A 23,552-nucleotide genomic window follows, 5' to 3' on the forward strand; every position below is an offset into this window, starting at 1 on the left:
ATCATAAGTCAGCAAGCTGAAAAGATTGATCTGCTCACAAAGGAAGTGGAGGATCTAAAAAAGGGCATGGGATCGTTTGTTCAAGGAGAAGAAAGTCTCAAATCTATGATGAACAACACAAATATTCCATTGGTCAGAGAAGGAATTGGAATGAATGCAAACAAGAAGGACAAAGCTCTAAGATATGAAGGAAAACATGGCATACCCTATGATTATGCTATGCCTTGGAAGATATGCAACAGATGTGGAAAGAAAGGGCATCTTGAAAAGCATTGTAAAGTTCAGAATGGACAAAAATCATACCATGGAGGAAACAAACAGAAAACAACTTACTATGATCAGAATGGCAGAACAAAGACAGCTTACCATCATCCGGCTGGCAGAGTTAAATCACCTAGATTTATCCAAAAATGGATAAAGAAATCTGATTTACATGTTTTATATATTTTATCTGCTAACCATGTCGGACCCAACAAACTTTGGGTACCAAAAGGTTGAGTTGTTTTATTTGTTTTGTAGATGTGTCTTGTCGCTCGAGTCAAATCAATTCAATGGATTTTAGATAGCGGATGTACTAGACATATGAGTGGAGACAAAGCACAATTCTTGAGTCTTCAGATGAAAAAGGGTGGAAGAGTGACTATTGGTGATAGCAAAACTCTTCAAATTCTTGGAAAAGGTAAAATAGGTAATAAACACATTTCAATTGATAAAGTTCAATATGTTAAAGGCCTTAAATATAATCTGCTTAGCATAAGTCAGTTATATGATGATGGTCATACTGTTAACTTTGGTATTGATAAGTGTATTATTACTATTGGTACTAACAAAGTCCCCCTAGTTGCTAGAAGGGAAGGAAATATATATATATTTTGGACTTTGAGTTGCAGAAAATAGCTTGCTGTCTTGCTGCAATAGACACTGATCCTTATGTTTGGCATAGAAGATTGGGTCATGCTCACATGGACTTACTTAACAAGCTTTCAAAGAAGAAGCTAGTCAGAGGTTTACCCAAAATCAAGTATGTCAAGACTGAGGTGTGTTCGGCATGCCAATTAGGCAGGCAAATTAGAAGTACTCACAAAGCAAAGAAAATGGTATCTACTTCTAAACCCTTAGAACTTTTACATTTAGACTTATTTGGTCCAGAAGCTTATAAAAGTATAGGAGGTAAGCAATATGGTTTTGTAATTGTTGATGATTATTCTCGTTTTACATGGGTATTGTTTCTTAGAACTAAAGATGCTGCTTTTAATGAGTTTGAGAAACTAATTAAATTACTTGAGAATAAGCTCAATATAAAGCTTGTAGGAATAAGGAGCGATCGAGGTGGTGAATTCCAAAAAGACTTTGTTACTTATTGTGAAGAAAGAGGAATATCACATGAATTCTCGGCTCCAAGGACTCCACAACAAAATGGTGTGGTGGAACGCAAGAATAGGTCACTGCAAGAGACATCAAGGACTTTGTTGCAAGAAAGCAAGTTACCTAGAAGTTTTTGGGCAGAAGCAGTCAACACAGCATGCTATGTTCTGAATAGAGTATTGATAAGACCTATTTTGGACAAGACTCCATATGAATTGCTCAAGAAAAAGAGGCCCAACATCAGTTACTTCAGAATCTTTGGCTCAAAGTGTTTTGTGCTCAAGACAATTGGTAATGATAGTAAATTTGATGCTAAATCTTATGAAGCTATTTTTCTTGGTTATTCTATGAATAGTAAAACCTATAGAGTTTATAATTTGTCTAAGCATATTATTGAGGAATCTATAGATGTTACTTTTCAAGAACCTAACAATGATCTTCCAAGAGACGAGGAAGATGATGCAGGTGAAGCTGGACAACAACAAGCTAAAACAGAGAAGGCTACTCCAAAACAGCAAGCTGAAACAGAGACTGATTCCGGAAAACAGCAAGCTGAAATTGAAACTGCCTCAGGAAATCAGCAAGCAGAACCTTCTACTCTAGTTGATGATGCAATTGTAAAGATGGCAAAGATGACTCTTGTTGGTCCTAGAGGAAATAGAGCAAAGGATAAAATGCCAATCTATGATGGTGAAGACTTAGCTCCTCCATCTAAGTTAAGAAAGACTTCACATGAAGATATTGCAAAGCATTCATTGCCAAAAGCTACACGGACAGTGAAGAATCACCCTCCAGAACCGGTTATTGGTGATATTTCTGATGGTCTCAAGACAAGAAAAGGCACTGCAAATTTTTGTGCTTATGCTGCATTTTTAGCTCAAGAGGAACCCAAGAATGTCAAAGAAGCACTTGAAGATGAAAATTGGATCACGGCTATGCAAGAAGAACTCAATTAATTCGAACGATGTGATGTTTGGGAACTGGTCAAGCCACCAAAAGATGCTTCAATCATTGGTACAAAATGGATTTTCAAGAATAAAGTGGATGAATTTGGTACTGTTACTCGAAATAAAGCAAGGCTCGTAGCACAAGGGTACAACCAACAAGAAGGCATTGACTTTGATCAAACTTATGCTCCAGTAGCTAGATTGGAATCAATTAGGATGCTTCTTGCTTATGCATGCTACAAGAAGATCAAGCTACATCAAATGGACATCAAAAGTGCTTTTCTTAATGGATTTCTGGAAGAGGAAGTTTATGTTAAGCAACCCCCTGGTTTTGAACATGAACAACATCCGGACTATATTTACAAGCTCAAGAAGGCATTATATGGTTTAAAGCAAGCACCAAGGGCTTGGTACAAGAGGCTTAGTAAGTTTTTGATCAAAAATGGCTTCATTCGAGGTAAAATTGATCCTACTTTATTTACTAAGCAAAATGGTAATGATATTTTGATTGTCCAGATATATGTAGATGATATAATCTTTGGATCCACTAATGATTCTATGTGTGAGTGGTTTTCTAAGTGTATGAGCAGTGAATTTGACATGAGCATGATGGGTGAGCTCAATTATTTCTTGGGGCTCCAAATTAAACAATCTAAAGATGGAATTTATGTGCATCAATCAAAATATGTCAAGAATTTGCTGACCAGATTTGGTTTTGACAATGTCAAGCCAAAATCTACACCAATGAATCAAAACAGCAAGCTGACATCGGATGAAAAAGGTAAAGATGTTGATATCAAGAAGTATAGAGGTATGATTGGTAGTCTTTTATATCTTACTGCTTCTCGGCCAGATATTATGTATAGTGTTTGTGTATGTGCTCGTTTTCAAGCTAAACCTAAGGAATCACACTTAAATACAGTTAAACGAATATTTCGATATTTAAGTGGGACTATTAATCTTGGGTTATTTTATCCTATTACAAGCACATTTGATCTTGTGGGGTATAGTGATGCTGACTATGCAGGTTGTCAAACTGATAGAAAGAGTACAAGTGGTGTTTGTACATATTTAGGACAAAGTCTCGTATCTTGGCAAAGTAAGAAACAAACTTCAGTTGCATTATCCACAGCAGAAGGTGAGTATTTGGCAGCTGGTAGCTGTTGCTCTCAAATTTTGTGGATGATTCAGACTCTACGAGATTTTGGAATCAAGTGTGGCAAAGTTCCAATCTATTGTGACAACACTAGCACCATCAACATATCAAAGAATCCAGTTAATCACTCAAGAACAAAGCATATTGATGTTCGTCATCATTTCTTGAGAGATAATGCTGCCAAAGGTAAGATTGAATTAGTTTTTGTACCTACTGAATATCAATTGGCAGATATCTTTACAAAACCCCTTGGCGATGCAAGATTTTCTACCATTCGAAGAGAACTTGGCATGTGCAGTGTATAATGGCAAGCTATCTTTGGAAATTTGGTAATGTTAGCTTACTATCATTTTTCATATTAGCTTACTATGATTGGTTATTTAAATGACATTTTTTTGTGTTAAGTTATTTTTTTGTTAATTATGATATGTCATTCTCTGTTTAATTATGTTTAAATATTTGCATGATTTGCTGATTTAATTGTTAAATGATTAAAGTGCTAATTGTGGTGTTTTAGATAGATTTAAGATGTTATTTTGATAAGTGTTAGAATTAGGACAATTATTATTTGTTTTTAAATCTTATCCTAAATTCTCCCCTAAAAAGGCTATCAAAACACGGGTTAGGGTTTTCAATTCTTATTTCACCACCGCTCAGTTACTTTTCTACTTACCGTCTTCTCTCCAACATCATCAATTTAATCTCATCATGGTTCGAGCAACAAGGAAATCAAATCTTCTCGCAAATCGTTCTGTCTCTAAACAAGATAACACTGTGGTTGATTTGGAAAATGAAAGTGCCGATGAAATGTCTCAAACTCCTGATTCCAAGAAGCTCAAGATCACTCTATCATTTGACTCTCCGGATTTGGAACAGAGGTTCACTGAGAATGCATTGGATTCTCGTCCCATTCTTCCTGGTATTCCAGTCGTCGGTAAGCTTCTTCAACAATCTGGTGCTTTAGCTTTGTTTAAGACTATTGGTATGGATAATTTTGTGCTTGAATTACTAAAAGTTTATTACCCTGATTTAGTTCGTGAATTTTATGCAAATTTGCATGAGGATAAGTTTGGTAATTGTGTGTCCACAGTTCGTGATAAGCGCATTCGATTGAACCCTCCTTTTCTTAGCTCATTAATTAAGTTTGATAATCCAACTGAGATTGAGGTTTTTACTGGAAAGGGTTATGTTCTGTTACCTGATTTTTCTATAATGGATCAATTTAAGTTGCTGTTAGGGTCTGATAGCAATATGGAAGAAAATCCCCAACCTCCATCCACTACTTTAGTCACTCCAATGGCTCATTTTCTGTTTAAAATCTATCGTGCTAATGTGTGTCCTAGAGGTGGAAACAAATCCACTTTCAGTTGTCAGGATGTTACTGTGGTTGCCATGATTTTAGCCGGTAGGGCTTTTGACTTATCTCATTTGATTCTCAAGAATATGCTAGCTGCTGTGAATCAGAAGAAAATAGGTTTGCCTTATGGGTTGTTATTATCTAAGATTTTTGACTCATTTAAGATTGATCTTAAGTCTGCTGATAAGTTGTCTGTAAAGGAGGTGTTGGATGCTAAAACCTTAGCAATGTCAAACTTGTATATTGAAAAAGGTGAGTTGGTCAGGATCATTCCTACTCTACCTACTGAAACCCCTGCTGTAGCTGAGCCCTCAGCCTTTTCTCCAACTGCTGAGATGATGCACCTGCTTAAGGGTATTCAAGATGACAATATTCTGCTTTTTGGACATATGGATGCTACTACAGAGCTAGTGAATCAGCTGAAGACTGAGATTAAGGGACTGAAAGATATTATGCTTAACTTCATGTCTGCTGCAAAACCCTCGGCTTCTCAATCAAATGTTGTTTTGGAAACTGGACTAGATGATTTGGTAAATGCTGCTGGAAATATGGAAAATGAAGATCAGCTAGATGCTTATTTTTCTTCAAAGGATGATGCTGTCAACACTTCTGATCAGCCTTCAACCTAGATCTTTTTGATGCTTTAAGGGGGAGAAATTTAGGAGACTTATGCTTATGTTTATGCTTGATTATTAAGACTAATGCTTATGCTTATTTCTGTTTGATTATTAAGACTATCTGTTGGCTTATGTTTAATCTGTGGTTTGATACTTGGTTTATGATGCTACTTGGTGTATGATGCTACTTGGTTTATGTTGGCTGTTATTTAAGACATAATTGTCTTTTAGTTTTTAAGAATTGATGTAATGATATAATGCTGCTATGATGGTTATTTTGGATATGCATGTGTGTCATTTATATTTTAATTGCAGTAACAGGTTATACAGTTTTTGAGATATGCATAGATTTAGGGGGAGTTTTTATAATTCTCCTAAATGTGTGTAATCATCAAAAAGGGGGAGATTGTAACTCCTTAGTTTTGATGATCACAACACAGCAAGCCATCATATTGTTATTTGAGAATGTTTGCAGGATATAACAGCTTGATATCATTGCTGTTTAAGTATCATGACAGCAAGCTATCATAAGACAGTAATCTATTTCAGCAAGCTATGATCACGATTGTCAGAATAACAGCAAGCCAAGATGCACAGTCCAGATTCAACAAGGAAGTCGAATTTCATGGAGATTTTATAGGATCTTCATATATATATATCAGTTGTAAGGACTTCTCTAATATAATAAACGTGCATGATATATAGAGAGCTCATTTATAAAATGTTTTTAATCATTCAAATTGATTTTCTAAAGAATAGGAGTTTGTTTCTCTTTCAAACTCTTTCTCTTATCTTCTTATTAAAATATTTTATCCTCTACTAAATAGAAGAGATATTTTCAGTATGTTGGACATTTTTCTTTCTCTTCTATCTAACGTACACATGAACGTTGGAAACCATCCCAACGATCTTACACGGTAGAATTGGATTCTAGCCGTTGTAATTTGTTGAGGCTGTTTTCAAACGTTAATGTGTGGTTATATAAGTGGTTTTCTTGCAGTTTTATGATGGACGAATTTGCAAGCAAGAACACATACAACTCCTGATCTTTATTGAATTCAAAATACTCTCGAGCTCTAAATATATACACGTGTTTCATCTTAGAGAGAGTCTATAGTTTGAGTTGTAAACTTTATCATTGATTTGTATTGTTCAATTGTATTGATTAGTTGCTGGATAAGTTGGCTAGGGAAACAAGGGTTTAGTGGTACTTGCTAGAGGAGTTTGTACTACGGGGTAGTATAGTACTTAGAGAGCAGGTTCTTAAACAGGGTTTCAGCAAGTCATTATCAGCAGCTGGGATAAAGGGAGATATATTGTTGTATCTTGTAGTTGTAACCTTCATTGATTAATAATATATTCTCTTACCAAGTTGGTAAGGGACCAGGACGTAGACCATAGGGGCTTAGGGGTCGAACCTGGCTAAAATTCTTGTGTGTTCTATTTACTTTCCTGCACATTATTTTCTGCATTGCATTTAGTCATCTCAGCTTACTATCATTGTCAGATTATAGTTCAGTTGGTAAAATCTCAGTAAGCTATTATCGGGTAAAATTTAAAAGTAATCTTAGTTAGCCATAATCACCTATTCACCCCCTCTAGGTGTAATTTCAGCTTTATTACACTCTTAAATAATTACTTTTTAGATTAAAATTTTTGCGATGCATGAATGTATTTTATATTATTCAATTTTTTATTTTACTTAAAATAGAAATTTAATATTATGTTATTCCAATTCAATTGGTAATGTGTTTTAATTGAAACTGATAATTGAATAGCTATTAATAATGATAATATTATTATTTTTATTAAAATAAATTTTCCATGTAATTTCAATATAGCTGGTAATGTGTTTTAGTTAACAGATTTGTAAGTGATATTTTGGAAGGAGATGGTTTATTTAGAAAAAAAAAGAAACATATTTTATTATTATTATTTGGTTTTTATAATTTAAATTAAACTTTTTAAGATATGAATTTGTTGAAATTATTTTTTTAATTAAAATAATTTGATATTATTTTTAAAATTTGATGTATTAGAGTTATAAACTATAAAAAGATAACTCGTTTAACTGAAAAAGATAATTAGTTAGTTACTAGTTTTTATAATATTACTATTTCATTTTATTAAATAAAATTGTCCCTATTATTTTTAGAAAAGGTGGGTGATTTGTTAAAAAAATAGGAAATGGATGTGCTTTGACTAATAATGTAATTGATTCGTTATTAATAATTATTAAATAAATATTTTATTTTACTAATAGAGTTACCCGTAATAATTTTAGGAAGAGAGGAGTTTAATTTAGTTAGGAATAATAAAAAAATTAACATGTTTTACTTCTTAAAATTATTAGTTAAGAGTATTTTTTTTGACAAAAGTTGAGAGTAATTAAAAAATTAGTTAAGCGCCGCCGTGGTTCAATTCCTGCAACTGTTGCTCATGTTAATTAAGTCAAAATACTTTGACAAAAGTTGTGAGTAATTAAAAAATTAGGAGTTCGGAACAGTGAAGTAATGGTAATTAAGTCGACCAATTACTGACTTTTAATACTGAGGAATGATCAAAAATACTTTATTTTTTAATATTATTTACAATTTTATAACCTTTTCAAAATATCTATAAAAATGGCATATAAGCAACTTTTTTATGGTTTCTGAAAAATAATTGAAATTATTTGTAATTGCATTAGAATTTACATGTGATTGCATTTGAGTTTATATGAGTTGCAAAAACGTATTTTTAAAAAGAAAATTTGAAACATTATAATTTTAAAAATCAAAATTTGCAAAATAACTTTCAGTTAGATTAAAAAGAATAACATCAATTATGGGGTTAGGCCCTAAAGCTCTAGAATAAGCTTTCTCTCGGCATATATCATGTTTATATGTTTGCATCATGTTTATATTTTTGTATTAAAATTGATATTATAATAAACCGTTATATCAATTAAATAAATTTTAATGTCAATTAAATATATTTTAATCTAAATTAAGTAAGGATAATTAAGTAAAAATAACAATATCAATATCAAGTAAGTAAGGGTAGTTAACTAAGTTCATCAATATCAACACCTTTTATGTTACCGTAATATTCAATGAAAAAATAGAATATAAGTTTACGATAATTATCGTAGACATAATTAAAAAATCAAATGCTCATTGTGGATATAATAATATTCAATGAAAAAATAGAATATAAGTTTATAGAATACTTGTTGATCATCATTGGCTACTTTGTTTTATAATTCCTTATTTGATTTTTTTAACATAACAAAAAAAGCTTAATTTGTTTTACTCCAATTATATATTTACTTTTTGAATATGAAATACAAATAAAACAAAGATTCAACTTTTACATAATAAAAATTTATAAAGCACTTACACTAGTATATCTCTTTTATATTTTAAAATTTAGTACGTTTATAAACCGATGATGTTACATAAAGTAGAAAAAGTTGTTTATATTTTTAATAGAGATTTTTTTATTTATAATTGAGTGATCTAGGAGTTAAGTAGAAACAAAATGAAAAATTGTCATTAACAAATATGTAATTTTCTATCTCATTTAGTAAGAATGAAAAGGAAATTTACACAAAGTGAAGTTTGATTAAATCATAAGTGTCCATATATACATGATAGGATTAAATCATAAGTGTCCATATATACATGATACAGGTAGAAATAAGGTATAATTGTATGGTAGTATTATGTTCAAATCTCCTTCGCTCTAATAGAACGGACTTCGGCCGAGAATGCGAGAAATTATCCACCCGATTCACCTCCGGGATGAGAATAAGAATCTGGATGTAGAGTGGTTTTGGGAATACAAGAAAACTAGAGAGTATGTGAGAGAGTGTATGTGTGATGTCTTTATCTTACTTTCCCAGGGGTTTCATATCCAAACTCGCCATAAATGCTCATCCGTTACACCTGAGTAATGAAGAGTAATGAAAAAGGGGCGTTATGATTGTATAATCCCAACGGTTAGAGGAGTAATGGGCCTCGGCCTGTTGAGCTCTGTGGGCTTTCGGTCCGTGATTACGCCGGGCCTTGGGCCCAATAGTGTGGTTGTAGCGCCCTCCAAACCCGTGTCAGAAGTTTGGGGTCCACACACACACCTTAAATATAACCTGTTTATAATAATAATAAAGATAATAATAATATATGCAGTGACCCTACTTACCAACCACCACGGACCGCAACAGGTTAAAGTATGCACACAAGCCAAACACACTAATATATTACAAACCGTTCAAATCCCAACTATTTCAAATTCAAACTGAGTATTAAACATTATTACAAACTTTTACAAACTTAAATTATCCCAAAAGAAGCCTACTAGCTCAGCTTTCTCAACCTGAACCCCTAGCTCTCGCGCTGGACTAGGGATCCTTGCTACCAACTGGTTCCTTTTTAACTGGAAAGAATATAAACAACATCGCACAAATGAGCTAACTAGCTCAGCAAGTCACAATGACAAAACTGAGAATAATGATCATCAGGTGAATATGATTATGATATCAAGTGAACAATGGATTATGATTTAGAATTGGATACTATACTTTTAATTTAAATTCCAAGGTTAGGCTGCTGATCAGTCACGCACTAACCCCGAGCAAGGCACACAACATTGCTCTAACTACTGGATCCAAGGCACATATTGACCTAACTTGACCATTATATGGTCTGACCACGAATCTGGTCCACAATTTTATAAAAACAATCCAATTCTAACATAATAACAGAATATGCAATAATAAACAATAACCGAAATCATTAATAACAATAAATGCTTAACAATAAAAGGGTTTCAATCCTTGTAAGGATCAATGAGGCAATTTAAAAGCTTGGATGCTGGGTAATGAAAGAATTGGATAACAAAGGAATCAACATTTCAGGGTTTCAAAGATTTGGGTTTTCAAAGCATAGGATACAATGATTGAATGTACAAGTAATTCAGTTCAGTGTTTGAGATTTTGTTTACATGTATTTGTGGAGTAATATCGTATACTTGAGATTTGTGTTTAGGTATACAACAATCAATGGTCTAGAAAGAATAAGGTTTATGGCTCAAGAACAATAACTGGAATCAGAGTTTAGGTTTCAGTGCTTCAAAGCACTTGCAATATCAATCTGACTATCAAATACTACAATATCTCGAGAAAGTTCAGAACACTTGCCTGATATTAGCTTACTACACTGCACTCGCTTCCAATCACAAGCGTCTTACTCCTCAACTATCTGTTTCCCTTTCCTAAATCTTGCCTCTTCTGCTCATATATCATAAGCATCTATCAATAATTTACTCATGGAATTCTATTCAACACATACTTCTATCTACCCTTCGTTTTACCCAAATCTAATTAACGGATTGAAAGTTATGCGATAATCAAGTAAACACTGAATATATAGACCGATAGTCAATTAACAAGTCACATATAACACATAATACATCACGTAATCAATGATATATTATTTATAAAGAAGTCTCGGGTCATAAATAGGCTTTCTGGTATTTAAAATGATTTTTAAAACATTTTTCGGAATTAAAACGTGTCGTTGAATCAATTTTGGGTTAATAAACAGGGTTCGGTTGGCCAATTCTGGCTCCGAAATAATTTTAGAATAATTATCGAGCCTTGGAAATAATTTAGAATAATATTTTAAAGCTCGAAACTATTTTTCAGAATTTCTAAATCATTTTTAAATAATTAAATCTAATTAAATAATTAATTAAAATCAATTAATAATTAATTAAATCAATTAATCAATTAATTTTTGAAATAATTGACCAATTAATCAATTAGAAATTAACTGGAATTAATTAACTAATTAATTTAGATTTATTTATGAATTAAAAATAATTTTCAGAATTAAAATAATAATTTTTAGAATTTTCAGAAATTAAAAACGAATTTTTATAATAAAAATAAATAGAAAATATGATTTTTAAATATTTTTAAAACAGAAATCCAATTTTTGCAAAGTCTGGAAATTACAGGGGCCAAACTGCATCATTTTCAAAACTGCAGGGACCAAACTGCAATTTTGCAGTCCAGTCGCCGGAAAAAGTCGGGGATGGCCGGAGAACACGTTCTCGGCGTCCTCACCCCACCAACACCTCCAGATCACATCTACAGGTTACCAGGAACACAACCATGCAATCAATTCATCCTAACAATCCCTGACTAGGCCGGAATTTGGCCGTGAAATTTTCCAGTTTCCGGCGAACATCGGAAAACTTCAAAATACAACTCCCTTCTCTACAGACCTCGTTGGTTCATGAAACTTATACGACTAGATTGCAAATTTCACAGAGAACACAACCCACTATAACACAACATCAATCTATCACAGAATAAGAAACCCCCAAATTTCAATTAAGAACATTCATACGGGTTATAAACCCTAATTTTAAAATTCGAAAATCAAACTCAAATTTGAACATGTTATTGAACTCCAAATCAGACGTATGACATATGAAAATCATCAGGAAAACAAGCTCTACAACATGCAATCATCAAATCATACAAACAATCATCCGAACAAAAATTCATATTTTTAATAAAATAAATTCGAAAATAAATAAATTTTTAGAAAAATAACCTTGATTTCTGCAGGTGTATGGATTACAGAATCTGGTAGAGCTTTTCAAGACCTTCAGATTGGTTACTCGAGCTTTCCAAACCGAATTCAATAACACCTCCAAATGCTTGTTTGATTCTTAGAACAGTTTTAGGAAATTAGGGTTTTTCTCTGAAAATTATATAATTATCTGTCTGCAAATGATTTTGATAAGAAATAAAATACGGTAAAAGGCTATTTATAATTACGGAAAATTAGGATCCCGTTGGATCATTCCGGATATAAAACGGTACGTTTATTTGTAAAAACTGATCCAAACAGTATCGGTTTTCGGGATAATTATCCAAATCAGTACAATTTGTACTGCGGTCTTGGTCTCAGCGCCTGGTTACACGTATTACGAAGTGATAATTGTGATAGTTTAATACAAAGCTCCCGTTTATCGAAAATACGGGTTTTATTGATTTACCGAAACGAATATTGTATCGAAAATGTTGCGCCGGGACCCGCGCAGGACAAACCGTACGCCGGATCGAAAAAGTCGAAACATGGAATATGCTCGGAATATTACAATTAGGTTAGGAAGGAGTTCTCGAAAGAGTTTCGGGTTCCAAAAACGTAACAACGGTTGACGTCGGTTGGTTCCCGTTTTTATAAAATAGATTTTAATTACCCGGAAAAAGATTTTAGAAATTTCATATGATTCTTATAAATCCATAAACCAACATAAAAATAATTAGGAAGATATGACAATTATCTATATTTTATTTTGGACATATAAAAATTAAAATACTCAATTAATATTATTTTTGAATATTCAAGTACAGATAACACTTAACAATTAGCTCACAGAATATATACTGAACACACATAATAATTATATAATAGCAAAAATAATTACACGATATATCCCGGATATTACATCCTTCCCCCCTTAAAAGGATTATGTCCTCAGAATCTCTATGAAAACAAATGAGGGTACTTTTCTCTCATATCACTTTCTAACTCCCAGGTTGACTCTTCAACCTTTGGGTTTCTCCACAATACTCTTACTAACTTTACCACTTTATTTCTCAATATTTTCTCTCTTTCCTCTAGAATCTCTATCGGACTCTCTACATATGATAAATCTGCTTGAAGTTCTATTGGCTCATATTCTATTACATGCCTGGAGTCTGGATTATATTTCTTAAGCATTGATATGTGAAAAACATTGTGAATGTGCTCCATATGCGGAGGTAACGCCAACTCGTAAGCTACTTTGCCAATACACTTTAGGATTTCAAAAGGTCCGACATATCTTAGGTTTAGCTTCCCTTTCTTCCCAAACCTTGTTAGTCCTTTCCACGGTGATACTTTCAATAATACCAAGCTTCCTTCTTCAAATTCCATGTCTTTTCTTGACTGGTCTGCATATTTCCTTTGACGATCTTGTGCGGCTATTAATCTTTTCTGGATAATTTCAACAACTTCCTTTGTCTGCTGCACCAATTCGGGTCCGAGTATTTTGCGTTCTCCTACTTCATCCCAATATATTGGAGATCTACATTTGCGTCCATAAAGGGCTTCATAAGGTGGCATCCCAATGCTGGCGTGATAACTGTTGTTATAGGCAAACTCTACCAGGGGTAAATGCTCGTCCCAATTTCCTTTGAAATTAATAGCACAAACACGTAGCATGTCCTCAATTGTCTGGATCGTTCTTTCACTTTGGCCATCCGTTTGGGGGTGATAGGCCGTACTCATATTCAAACTTGTTCCCAAATATTCTTGAAAACTCTTCCAAAATCTTGAATTAAATCTTGGATCTCGATCAGATACAATAGACACTGGAACTCCATGACGAACTACGATCTCTTTCAAGTACATATGAACTAACTTGTCGAGCGAAAATCGTTCATTTATAGACAGAAAATGAGCTGACTTGGTAAGTCTATCTACTATAACCCAAATGGCATCATGATTAGCCCTTGTCCTTGGTAATCCAACTATGAAATCCATGGTAATATGTTCCCACTTCCACTCTGAAATCTCCAAAGGCTGTAGCAATCCGCTTGGTCTCTGATGCTCTGCTTTAACTCTCTGACATGTATAGCATTTACTAACCCATTCCGCAATTTCCCTCTTCATATCTGGCCACCAATAATTCTTCTTTAAATCTTTGTACATTTTGGTACTCCCTGGATGGATAGAATATCTTGAACTATGTGCCTCTTGTAAAATTTCATTTTTCAGCTCTGTTACTGGTGGAATCCAAATTCTTGAAGAAAACCTAAGAATACCTTGATCATCTTGTTGCGTGCATAATTCCTCACCTACCAAACTATTTATATCTTGATCCATTACCTCTTTCTGGCATTTCTTTATTTTCTCCAATAACTCCGGTTGGAAAATCATACCGTACACTTTTGCTTCCTCAGGCTTGCAAATTCTAATCTCCAATTCCAATTTTTGAAATTCTTTATATATCTCTTCAGGTACGGATAACACATTTAATCTTTCCTTCCGACTTAATGCATCTGCTACAACGTTCGCCTTACGGGAATGATAATTAATTGAGCAATCATAATCCTTGATCAATTCTAACCATCTCCTTTGTCTCATATTAAGTTCCTTCTGGGTAAATATATATTTCAAACTTTTGTGATCCGTGAAAATCTCACACTTTTCTCCATACAAATAATGTCTCCAAATCTTTAAAGCGAAAACTATAGCTGCTAACTCCAAATCATGAGTAGGGTACTTCTGTTCGTGTGGTTTCAATTGCCTTGACGCATACGCAATCACCTTGTCGTGCTGCATAAGAACACATCCTAATCCTTTGTAAGAAGCATCGCTATAAATTACGAAATTCCCTTGATCGTCTGGAAGTGACAAAACAGGTGCTGTGATTAATCTCCGCTTCAATTCCTGAACACTTTTTTTGCACTTGTCATTCCATATAAACTTTTCATTCTTTCGTGTAAGCTTTGTCAATGGTGTTGCAATTCTTGAGAAATTCTGAACGAATCATCGATAATATCCTGCCAATCCCAAGAAACTTCTTACCTCAGTGGGTGTTCTCGGTCTTTCCCAATTCGTAATTACCTCGATCTTTACCGGGTCCACTTTGATCCCTTCATTACTGACTATGTGTCCTAAGAATTGAACTTCCTGTAGCCAAAACTCACACTTCGACAATTTAGCATATAACTTCTTTTTCCTTAAAATCTCCAAAGTTGTCCTTAAATGTTCCGCATGATCCTCCTCCGTCTTTTAATAAATCAAAATATCGTCTATAAATACTATAACGAACTTGTCCAAATATTCCTTGAAAATTCTGTTCATCAGGTCCATAAAACGCTGCTGGGGCGTTGGTCAATCCAAAAGACATTACTAGAAATTCATAATGTCCATACTTTGTTCTGAAAGCTGTCTTTGGTATATCTTCTGGTTTGATTTTCAGTTGATGATATCCCGATCTTAAATCGATTTTGGAGAAATACTTGGCTCCCTTCAATTGGTCAAACAAATCATCAATTCTGGGTAACGGATACTTATTCTTGATTGTCAACTTGTTGAGCTCTCTATAGTCGATGCACAGTCTCATGCTTCCATCTTTCTTCTTGACAAATAATACCGGTGCACCCCACGGGGATACGTTGGGTCTGATTACTCCTTTTTCTAACAGCTCTTGTAATTGCTTTGCTAACTCTTTCATCTCAACGGGCGCCATTCTATACGGGGCCTTGGATACTGGTTCGGTTCCAGGTGCTAAGTCGATTGCAAATTCAATTTCTCTATCTGGAGGAAGTCCTGGTAACTCGTCGGGAAATACGTCTGGAAATTCCTTCACAACTGGAATATCTTCAAGTTTTGCTGGCTCCTGACTTCTGTCAATCACATATGCTACGAAATGCTCACATCCTTATCGTAGTAACTTCATAGCTTGAATCATCGTTAAGAACTTCTTTACCTGCTTCTGTCCCTTGAACGTTACTATTCTTTCGTCTGGCGTTTTCACCATTACTTTCTTATTTCGACAATCTATCTGAGCATCATGCTTAGATAACCAATCCATTCCTAATATAACGTCAAATTCTCCTAACTTAAACGGTATCAAATCTACACAAAACTTACTACCAGAAATCTCAATCTCACAATTCCCACAAACTTGGTTAACAGTTACACGTTCTTGATTTGCTAATTCCACAGTCATTATTTCATTTAAATATCCAACTGGACAATTTAACTTACTAACAAAATCTTGTGAAACAAACGATCGAGTTGCTCCCGAATCTATTAACACTTTGGCACATAAAGAATTCATATTAAGCGTACCTGCCACGACATCCGCATCCTGGATCGCATCCTTCACCGACATGTCAAAAACTCTAGCCCTCGGAGTCTCATTCACTGTTGGGGTAGATCCCATAATTCTCAGTGCATTATTGAATGGGGCTGGTGTCTTGCAATCCCTGGCCATATGTCCTGGCTTCCCACATTTAAAGCATGTAAATCCAATGACTGGAACTTTCACTGCTGGATTCCGGATAGGCTGATCCTTATTTGCTGGCGCTCTTGCTGGCTGATTTTGGCACTCCCTCGAGTAGTGCCCTTTCTGGTTGCATTTAAAACATACCACATTCAACTTGTTACAAACTCCTCCATGCTTCTTTCCACATACTTGACAATCTGGAAAAGTTAATCTTAACTGATTCGGCTGTTTCACATTAGCTGGACGATTGCCCTGGCCTCCGTCTCCTGCATTTTGTCTCCTGAAATTAAAATTTCTCCCTGGCTGAAACTTGCCCTTCTTAAAATTTGGAAACTTCCCTGTTTGTGACTGACCCTCACTTCCCTCAACTTTCCTTTTCTTGCTTTCCTTTTCTTTCTGGAACATCTCACTCTCTGTCTCTGCGATCATAGCTTTCTGTACAACCCCGGTATAGGTATCCAATTCAAAAATAGCTACCTTCCCTCTGATCCATGGCTTCAAGCCTTGATGGAATCTCTTAGCTTTCTTTCTATCAGTATCAATATACGACGACACATACCTTGACAATTCCTCAAACTTCCCCTCATAATCTGTTACCGACATGTTCCCTTGCTTTAATTCTAAAAACTTCAGCTCCATTTGATCCTGAATAAACTGAGGAAGATACTTTTCTAAAAATAATTCCTTAAACCTTTCCCAAATAATAACATCTGTGCTTTCCAATGTCTTCACCATCTCCCACCAATAGGTGGCCTCATTCTTCAGATAGTAACTTGCAAATTCAACCTTCTGCTCCTCTTTCACTTTTACCAAGGCAAATGCCTTCTCTATTTCCTTTAACCACACATTTGCTTCAATTGGCTCTAAGGAACCCTTGAATTCTGGTGGGTTTACTGCCTGAAAAGTTTTGAAAGTTACCTGGGGATTGGTCTGTCTCTGCTGTTGTTGTGCCAGGTGAACTGTTTGTTGGGCCAAGATTTGAAGAATCTGGGCTATTGCTGGGTCCATGGGTCCTGGGTTCACATTCTGGTTTGTATCATCTTGGTTGTTATTTTTGTTGTTATTGGTTTATTCATTCTGGGTGTTGGGGCGGGTATTTCTTCTGGGAGGCATTTTCTGTAAGGCATCAATCAATTTATTTAGCTTTTGAATCAAATCTTTGTATAAAAGAAAAGTTTTGTAAAACAGGAATATCTCTTTTTGAAAACAGTTGTAACTAAGTAAATTGCATGCTTCTTTACAGAATATAAACAGTTATGGAAAACAGGGTACATGGTATCACAGGGTATACTGGTGCAATAAATAAGGTAAAGTAAAACAGGTGCGATAAAGTAAATGACAGTGTTGGAAAAGAAAAGGTACTGATATATAGATCAAAAGTTTTAAGTAATACAAGCGTAAAGACGCTTCGAAAGTAAAAGCAAAAAGGGTACAATAACCTACTCACTAGTCAACATCGCTAGTCTATAAATACAACTCAAAAGTCTACTGATACACACTACACACTACTGTCCATACTACATAATCATAACAACACTGCTCAGCATCTCCATCTCAGAATCTCTGGCTCATGGCAAATCTGGACCTCCTATCTCCTCAAGCTCCTCTAGAACCCACTTAGCCCACTCCACTAGGAAATCAGGGGTGATGTCCTCATGTGTAGCCTCAGCAATCCTCACAGCAGCTGCTCTACGAAATGCCTGGAGCCTCTCCTTAAGTCGCCTCTCACCACTCCCCATCTCTCTGGTACGCATGATATGCAATAACTCCTGGAACTGACCCTGTAGGAATCGCTGCTCCATAAGGCAAGCCTCAAACTGATGATATGGGACAGGATAGGAAGAGAACTGGAAAGGTACTCCTGTGACTGAATGACTAGTAAAGCCTGAATCAGCAGGTGGGGGTCCTCTGACAGGTGGCCTCATGCCTGGAGGTGGAATAGCCTGCAATAGTATGGGCTGCAACACCGATGGAGGTAGAATAGCCAATGCTGGTGGAATAATAGGACGTGGATCCGATGCTGGTGTTCCAACTGAAGGCTCTGAGTGATCAGCTGATACGAAAATAAAAGAGTCGGCCATCTCTGCTATCTGAAATCATATCGTAATATAAGAATCTCGTATCACGACGCAAACTATACTAATACCGGTTATACCATAACACTCAACCTCTCGACGTTCTATCATCCTATACCTTACTTCTAATCCTATCCCTCTACCCATTCCCGTCAACCTAGGCTTGTGTCAGTGACTTATAACCTGTAGCTCTGATACCAAACCTGTGGCGCCCTCCAAACCCGGGTCAGAAGTTTGGGGTCCACACACACACCTTAAATATAACATGTTTATAACAATAATAAAGATAATAATAATATATGCAGTGACCCTACTTACCAACCATCACGGACCGCAACAGGTTAAAGTATGCACACAAGCCAAACACACTAATATATTACAAACCGTTCAAATCCCAACTATTTCAAATTCAAACTGAGTATTAAACATTATTACAAACTTTTACAAACTTAAATTATCCCAAAAGAAGCCTACTAGCTCAGCTTTCTCAACCTGAACCCCTAGCTCTCACGCTGGACTGGGGATCCTTGCTACCAACTGGTTCCTTTTTAACTGGAAAGAATATAAACAACATCGCACAAATGAGCTAACTAGCTCAGCAAGTCACAATGACAAAACTGAGAATAATGATCATCAGGTGAATATGATTATGATATCAAGTGAACAATGGATTATGATTTAGAATTGGATACTATACTTTTAATTTAAAAACCAAGGTTAGGCTGCTGATCAGTCACGCACTAACCACGAATCCAAGGCACACATTGGCCTAACTTGACCATTATATGGTCTGACCATGAATCTGGTCCACAATTTTATAAAAACAATCCAATTCTAACATAATAACAGAATATGCAATAATAAACAATAACCGAAATCATTAACAACAATAAATGTTTAACAATGAAAGGGTTTCAATCCTTGTAAGGATCAATGAGGCAATTTAAAAGCTTGGATGCTGGGTAATGAAAGAATTGGATAACAAAGGAATCAACATTTCAGGGTTTCAAAGATTTGGGCTTTCAAAGCATAGGATACAATGATTGAATGTACAAGTAATTCAGTTTAGTGTTTGGGATTTTGTTTACATGTATTTGTGGAGTAATATCGTATACTTGAGATTTGTGTTTAGGTATACAACAATCAATAGTCTAGAAAGAATAAGGTTTATGGCTCAAGAACAATAACTTGAATCAGAGTTTAGGTTTCAGTGCTTCAAAGCACTTGCAATATCAATCTGACTATCAAATACTACAATATCTCGAGAAAGTTCAGAACACTTGCCTGATATTAGCTTACTACACTGCACTCGCTTCCAATCACAAGCGTCTTACTCCTCAACTATCTGTTTCCCTTTCCTACGTCTTGCCTCTTCTGCTCATATATCATAAGCATCTATCAATAATTTACTCATGGAATTATATTTGTAATAACCCCAATTTTTGGAAATTTTTGAAACCCTTGTGAATAGTGTTTTTGCTGAATGAGAAAACTTTTCATGCCACACTATGTAGGGGTTCTGTTATGGATATTCTGGGATATTATTAGTACTCTATGAAGTATATAAGTGTATGTAAAGATCGTCAGAATCCAATTCCGAACACTTTGGTTTTTCCCGGAAATCCACAAGATACGGAGAGAATTGAGTATAAGGTAACAGGATAAAAAGGATTTAAATTAAAGGATTATAATAGAGGATCATAAAAAGGAATATAATGTATTGAGAAAGGTTAAGGGAACCTAAGTAATAAGATCCCGGGTATGATCCTTCAAACGATAAACGAGAACGAAAGTTAAGCGAACCGTATAACAGATCAGCGGTCATTAGGCAAACGATTAGGAAGTTAATCAAAGGGATTAGTGGGAATGATGTCATCCAACCAATAGAAAGAGGACAAGGAAGGGAGGATGACATTATGAGGGTGACACAAGCATGACAAGGGAAGGAAGGAGGTGTGGTTGAATGAGAACCACACAAATTCAAGGGCAAGAAGGTAATTGACTAAAGCAAATACAAAAACCAAGCAACCAAGCCAAGTAAATTCATTCTTCATCAAAAATCAAAAAGAACCAAGGCATTAGTTCTTCATTGCTCACGGCTTTTCACTATTCAAAAGGCAAGAAAAATTCAAAATCAAAGATCCAAGCTTCCTAAATTGGTAAGATAATTCCCTAACCATCTTCATGCTTAGTTAGGACTATATCATGAGTTTAAGCCATTAATTCCTTCTCAATCTTCTTCATTTAATCAAAGAAGAAGACTATGAATAGTGTTTTCAAGTTTTTTAACTTGAAGTTTTCTTGTTTTTCTTGAAGATCCAAGCTTTCCTAAGACTTCTCAAAGCTTCTTAAGGCTTCCTAGCTCCTCCCACAACTTTAAGGAAGGTATACCATCTCCAAACCCTAGATCCCTATGTATTATAAGATGATTTTAATTAGTAGGATGATATTGTAGCTTGTTGTGGTGATTTAGAGTTTGGGATTTGGAATGGTAGTGAAATGGAATGGTAAATGTTGTGGTTTTGATTAAAAGAACTTAAGTATGATTAAAGTTAAGTTTAGGCATAAGTATGATTGATTAAATTGAATTGGCTGGGGTTGTTATGATGTGATAAGGATGGATGTTGGTTGTATGTTGGATTTGAGGTTGGTTTGTGGTTGGTTTTGAATGGCTTAAAATTGGGAAATCGCGTAAACATAGCCGTCGTAACGTCCGATTTTCTTTGGACTATTTTTGTGCATAGCATTAGGACCCGAGAACCCCCTGCTAGATTATGACCACTGCCATGATTAGATAGCTCATGTTACGAGCTTCGTTTTGATATGTAGTTCGTTCAATTCCGATGCACGGTTTAGGAGAAACGACCGTTTCAAGTAACGGCGTTTCGCGAACGAAACTTTTTCCCTCGCCTTACTTTGAAACATAGGTTAAAGACCAAAAAGGGTTAATTAATGTATGAAACATTTATGGTAAGTGTGTTAGGCAGTTGGTAAGACACTCGCGAAGGAATCGCTTTAAAAATCGTAAAGGTTAAATTATTAAAAATGGTGGAGCCGAGGGTACCTGAGTGACTTAAGCAAATCAGTGAGCGCAAAACAAGCGTTAGAGTCTAAGTTAGTTAAAGTATAGATTTACAAGTGATTTTGGTTTAATTCCAACTTACTTGTTGTTTATAGGTTACCAGACTCGTCCCGAGCCTTTTATCACCCCAAGTCGCTCAGGCAAGTTTTCTACCCGTTATAACTGTTGTTGTGATGAATATATGTATTTGCATTATCTTGCGATAGATGCATGTTGGTTAATTAGCAAATGATGCAATATATTGAAGCATGCTGCTATGGTATATATATATGCATGCCTGTTTCGCATTCTTTCCATATATATATATCTGTTGGTTCAGTTGATAATACCTATGCTAGAGGATAGCGGTAATTTGCATATACCCTTAGTACAAGGACCCAAAGGTGAAAACATTTTCTAAAACCGGGAGTCGAGGATCCCGAGTAGATTTTGTATATATGGATATATATATATATATACTTATATATATATATATGGTCATAGTTTTCAAAACTATTAATCGAATAAGGTTTATTCGATAACTTTAACTTTATTTTATTATTGAATATTATTTCGAATATTATTCGAAGGCGTATGACTCCTTTATATTAAATGAATATTATTTTGAATATTCATTCGAGGACTTATGACTCCTTTTATTTTATTAATGAATATCATTTTGAATATTCATTCGGGGACTTATGACTCCTTTTATTTATTTATCTGAATATTATTTGAATATTCATTTGAGGATCTATGACTCCGATTATTGGCTGAGGTATATTCTTTATTTTATTAAAGAATAAGGTGTCAATAATCAAACTTATTTTCGATTATTCAAATAAAGATAATACTTTCATATAAGTATATCTTTGATTATTTAATACTCGTTTCAAGTATAAGTTTTAATACTTCTACTTCAATTATTTTTATAAAGATAATTCCTTGTGGGAATATTATTTAAATAATAATATTCAAATATTTTCTAAATATACTGGGGACTGATTTACTTCATTAAATCAGTTTTACTCCAAACACTCTTTAAAGTGTTTTCGAGTCTTCAAAATGATTTTTAAAAGTTAGAGCGGATCCCAAAACTCATTTTTATATTTAAGATCTTCCTTTTTAAGGGGATTTAAATACTCGCTCAAAACCTGGGGAATCCGGTTCTGTGGTGTATTTTATATTCGCAACAAGGTTGCTGTCTTGGTAAAAGAGTTTTTGATTACTTACCCAATATTCGGGAAGTAAAATTCTTGGAACAAGTTAATCCATTAACAGGCATCGCCTGAGAAATATCGGTGAGTTTTCCTTTCCAACTAGATACGACTTCTTGGTGAAGCCGTATCAACAAGTTTCTACTTGGGGAAAGTGGGGACGAGCTTTACGTTTCAGAGTCATGGATTTCATCTGAACTAGGAGTGGCGTAAGTGGTCGAGTAGCGCCGGCCCAGCCTTATTATATTGGCCCAAATGGCCTGGAAGTTCCGCTAAGGCGGTCCATTCCTTAGGAGTTCAGTGTTCGGTTGACAAGTAAATCCGACAGGTTCTCCTCTACATGTAGAAAATGGTGGGGTTGTACTACTACGACTGATCATCGTAAGTGGTCTTCCTGGCGCGGTAAACTCCCGTAATGAGTTCATCATCCATTTGGATAATTCTGCAACACTACCCGTAGCATTTCGATTGAAAGGCTACTAATGGGTGGTTGCCGAAGCATTGACAGGGTCAAACATTTTTACTGGTGTATCCATTGAATGAAGTATCTCGTAACTTCATCTCTTTTCAAAATATTTCAAAGATCAAATATTTTCAAGTTTTATTTGTGGTCTCATCTATGGGATGACCTCGTGAATCTTATTATACTTCGAACAGTAGTAGTTCAAGTAGATTTCAAAAAAAATGGTATAAGTA

Source organism: Apium graveolens, chromosome 7 (genome assembly GCF_009905375.1).
Source record: "Apium graveolens cultivar Ventura chromosome 7, ASM990537v1, whole genome shotgun sequence".
NCBI classification, from domain to species: Eukaryota; Viridiplantae; Streptophyta; class Magnoliopsida; order Apiales; family Apiaceae; genus Apium; species Apium graveolens.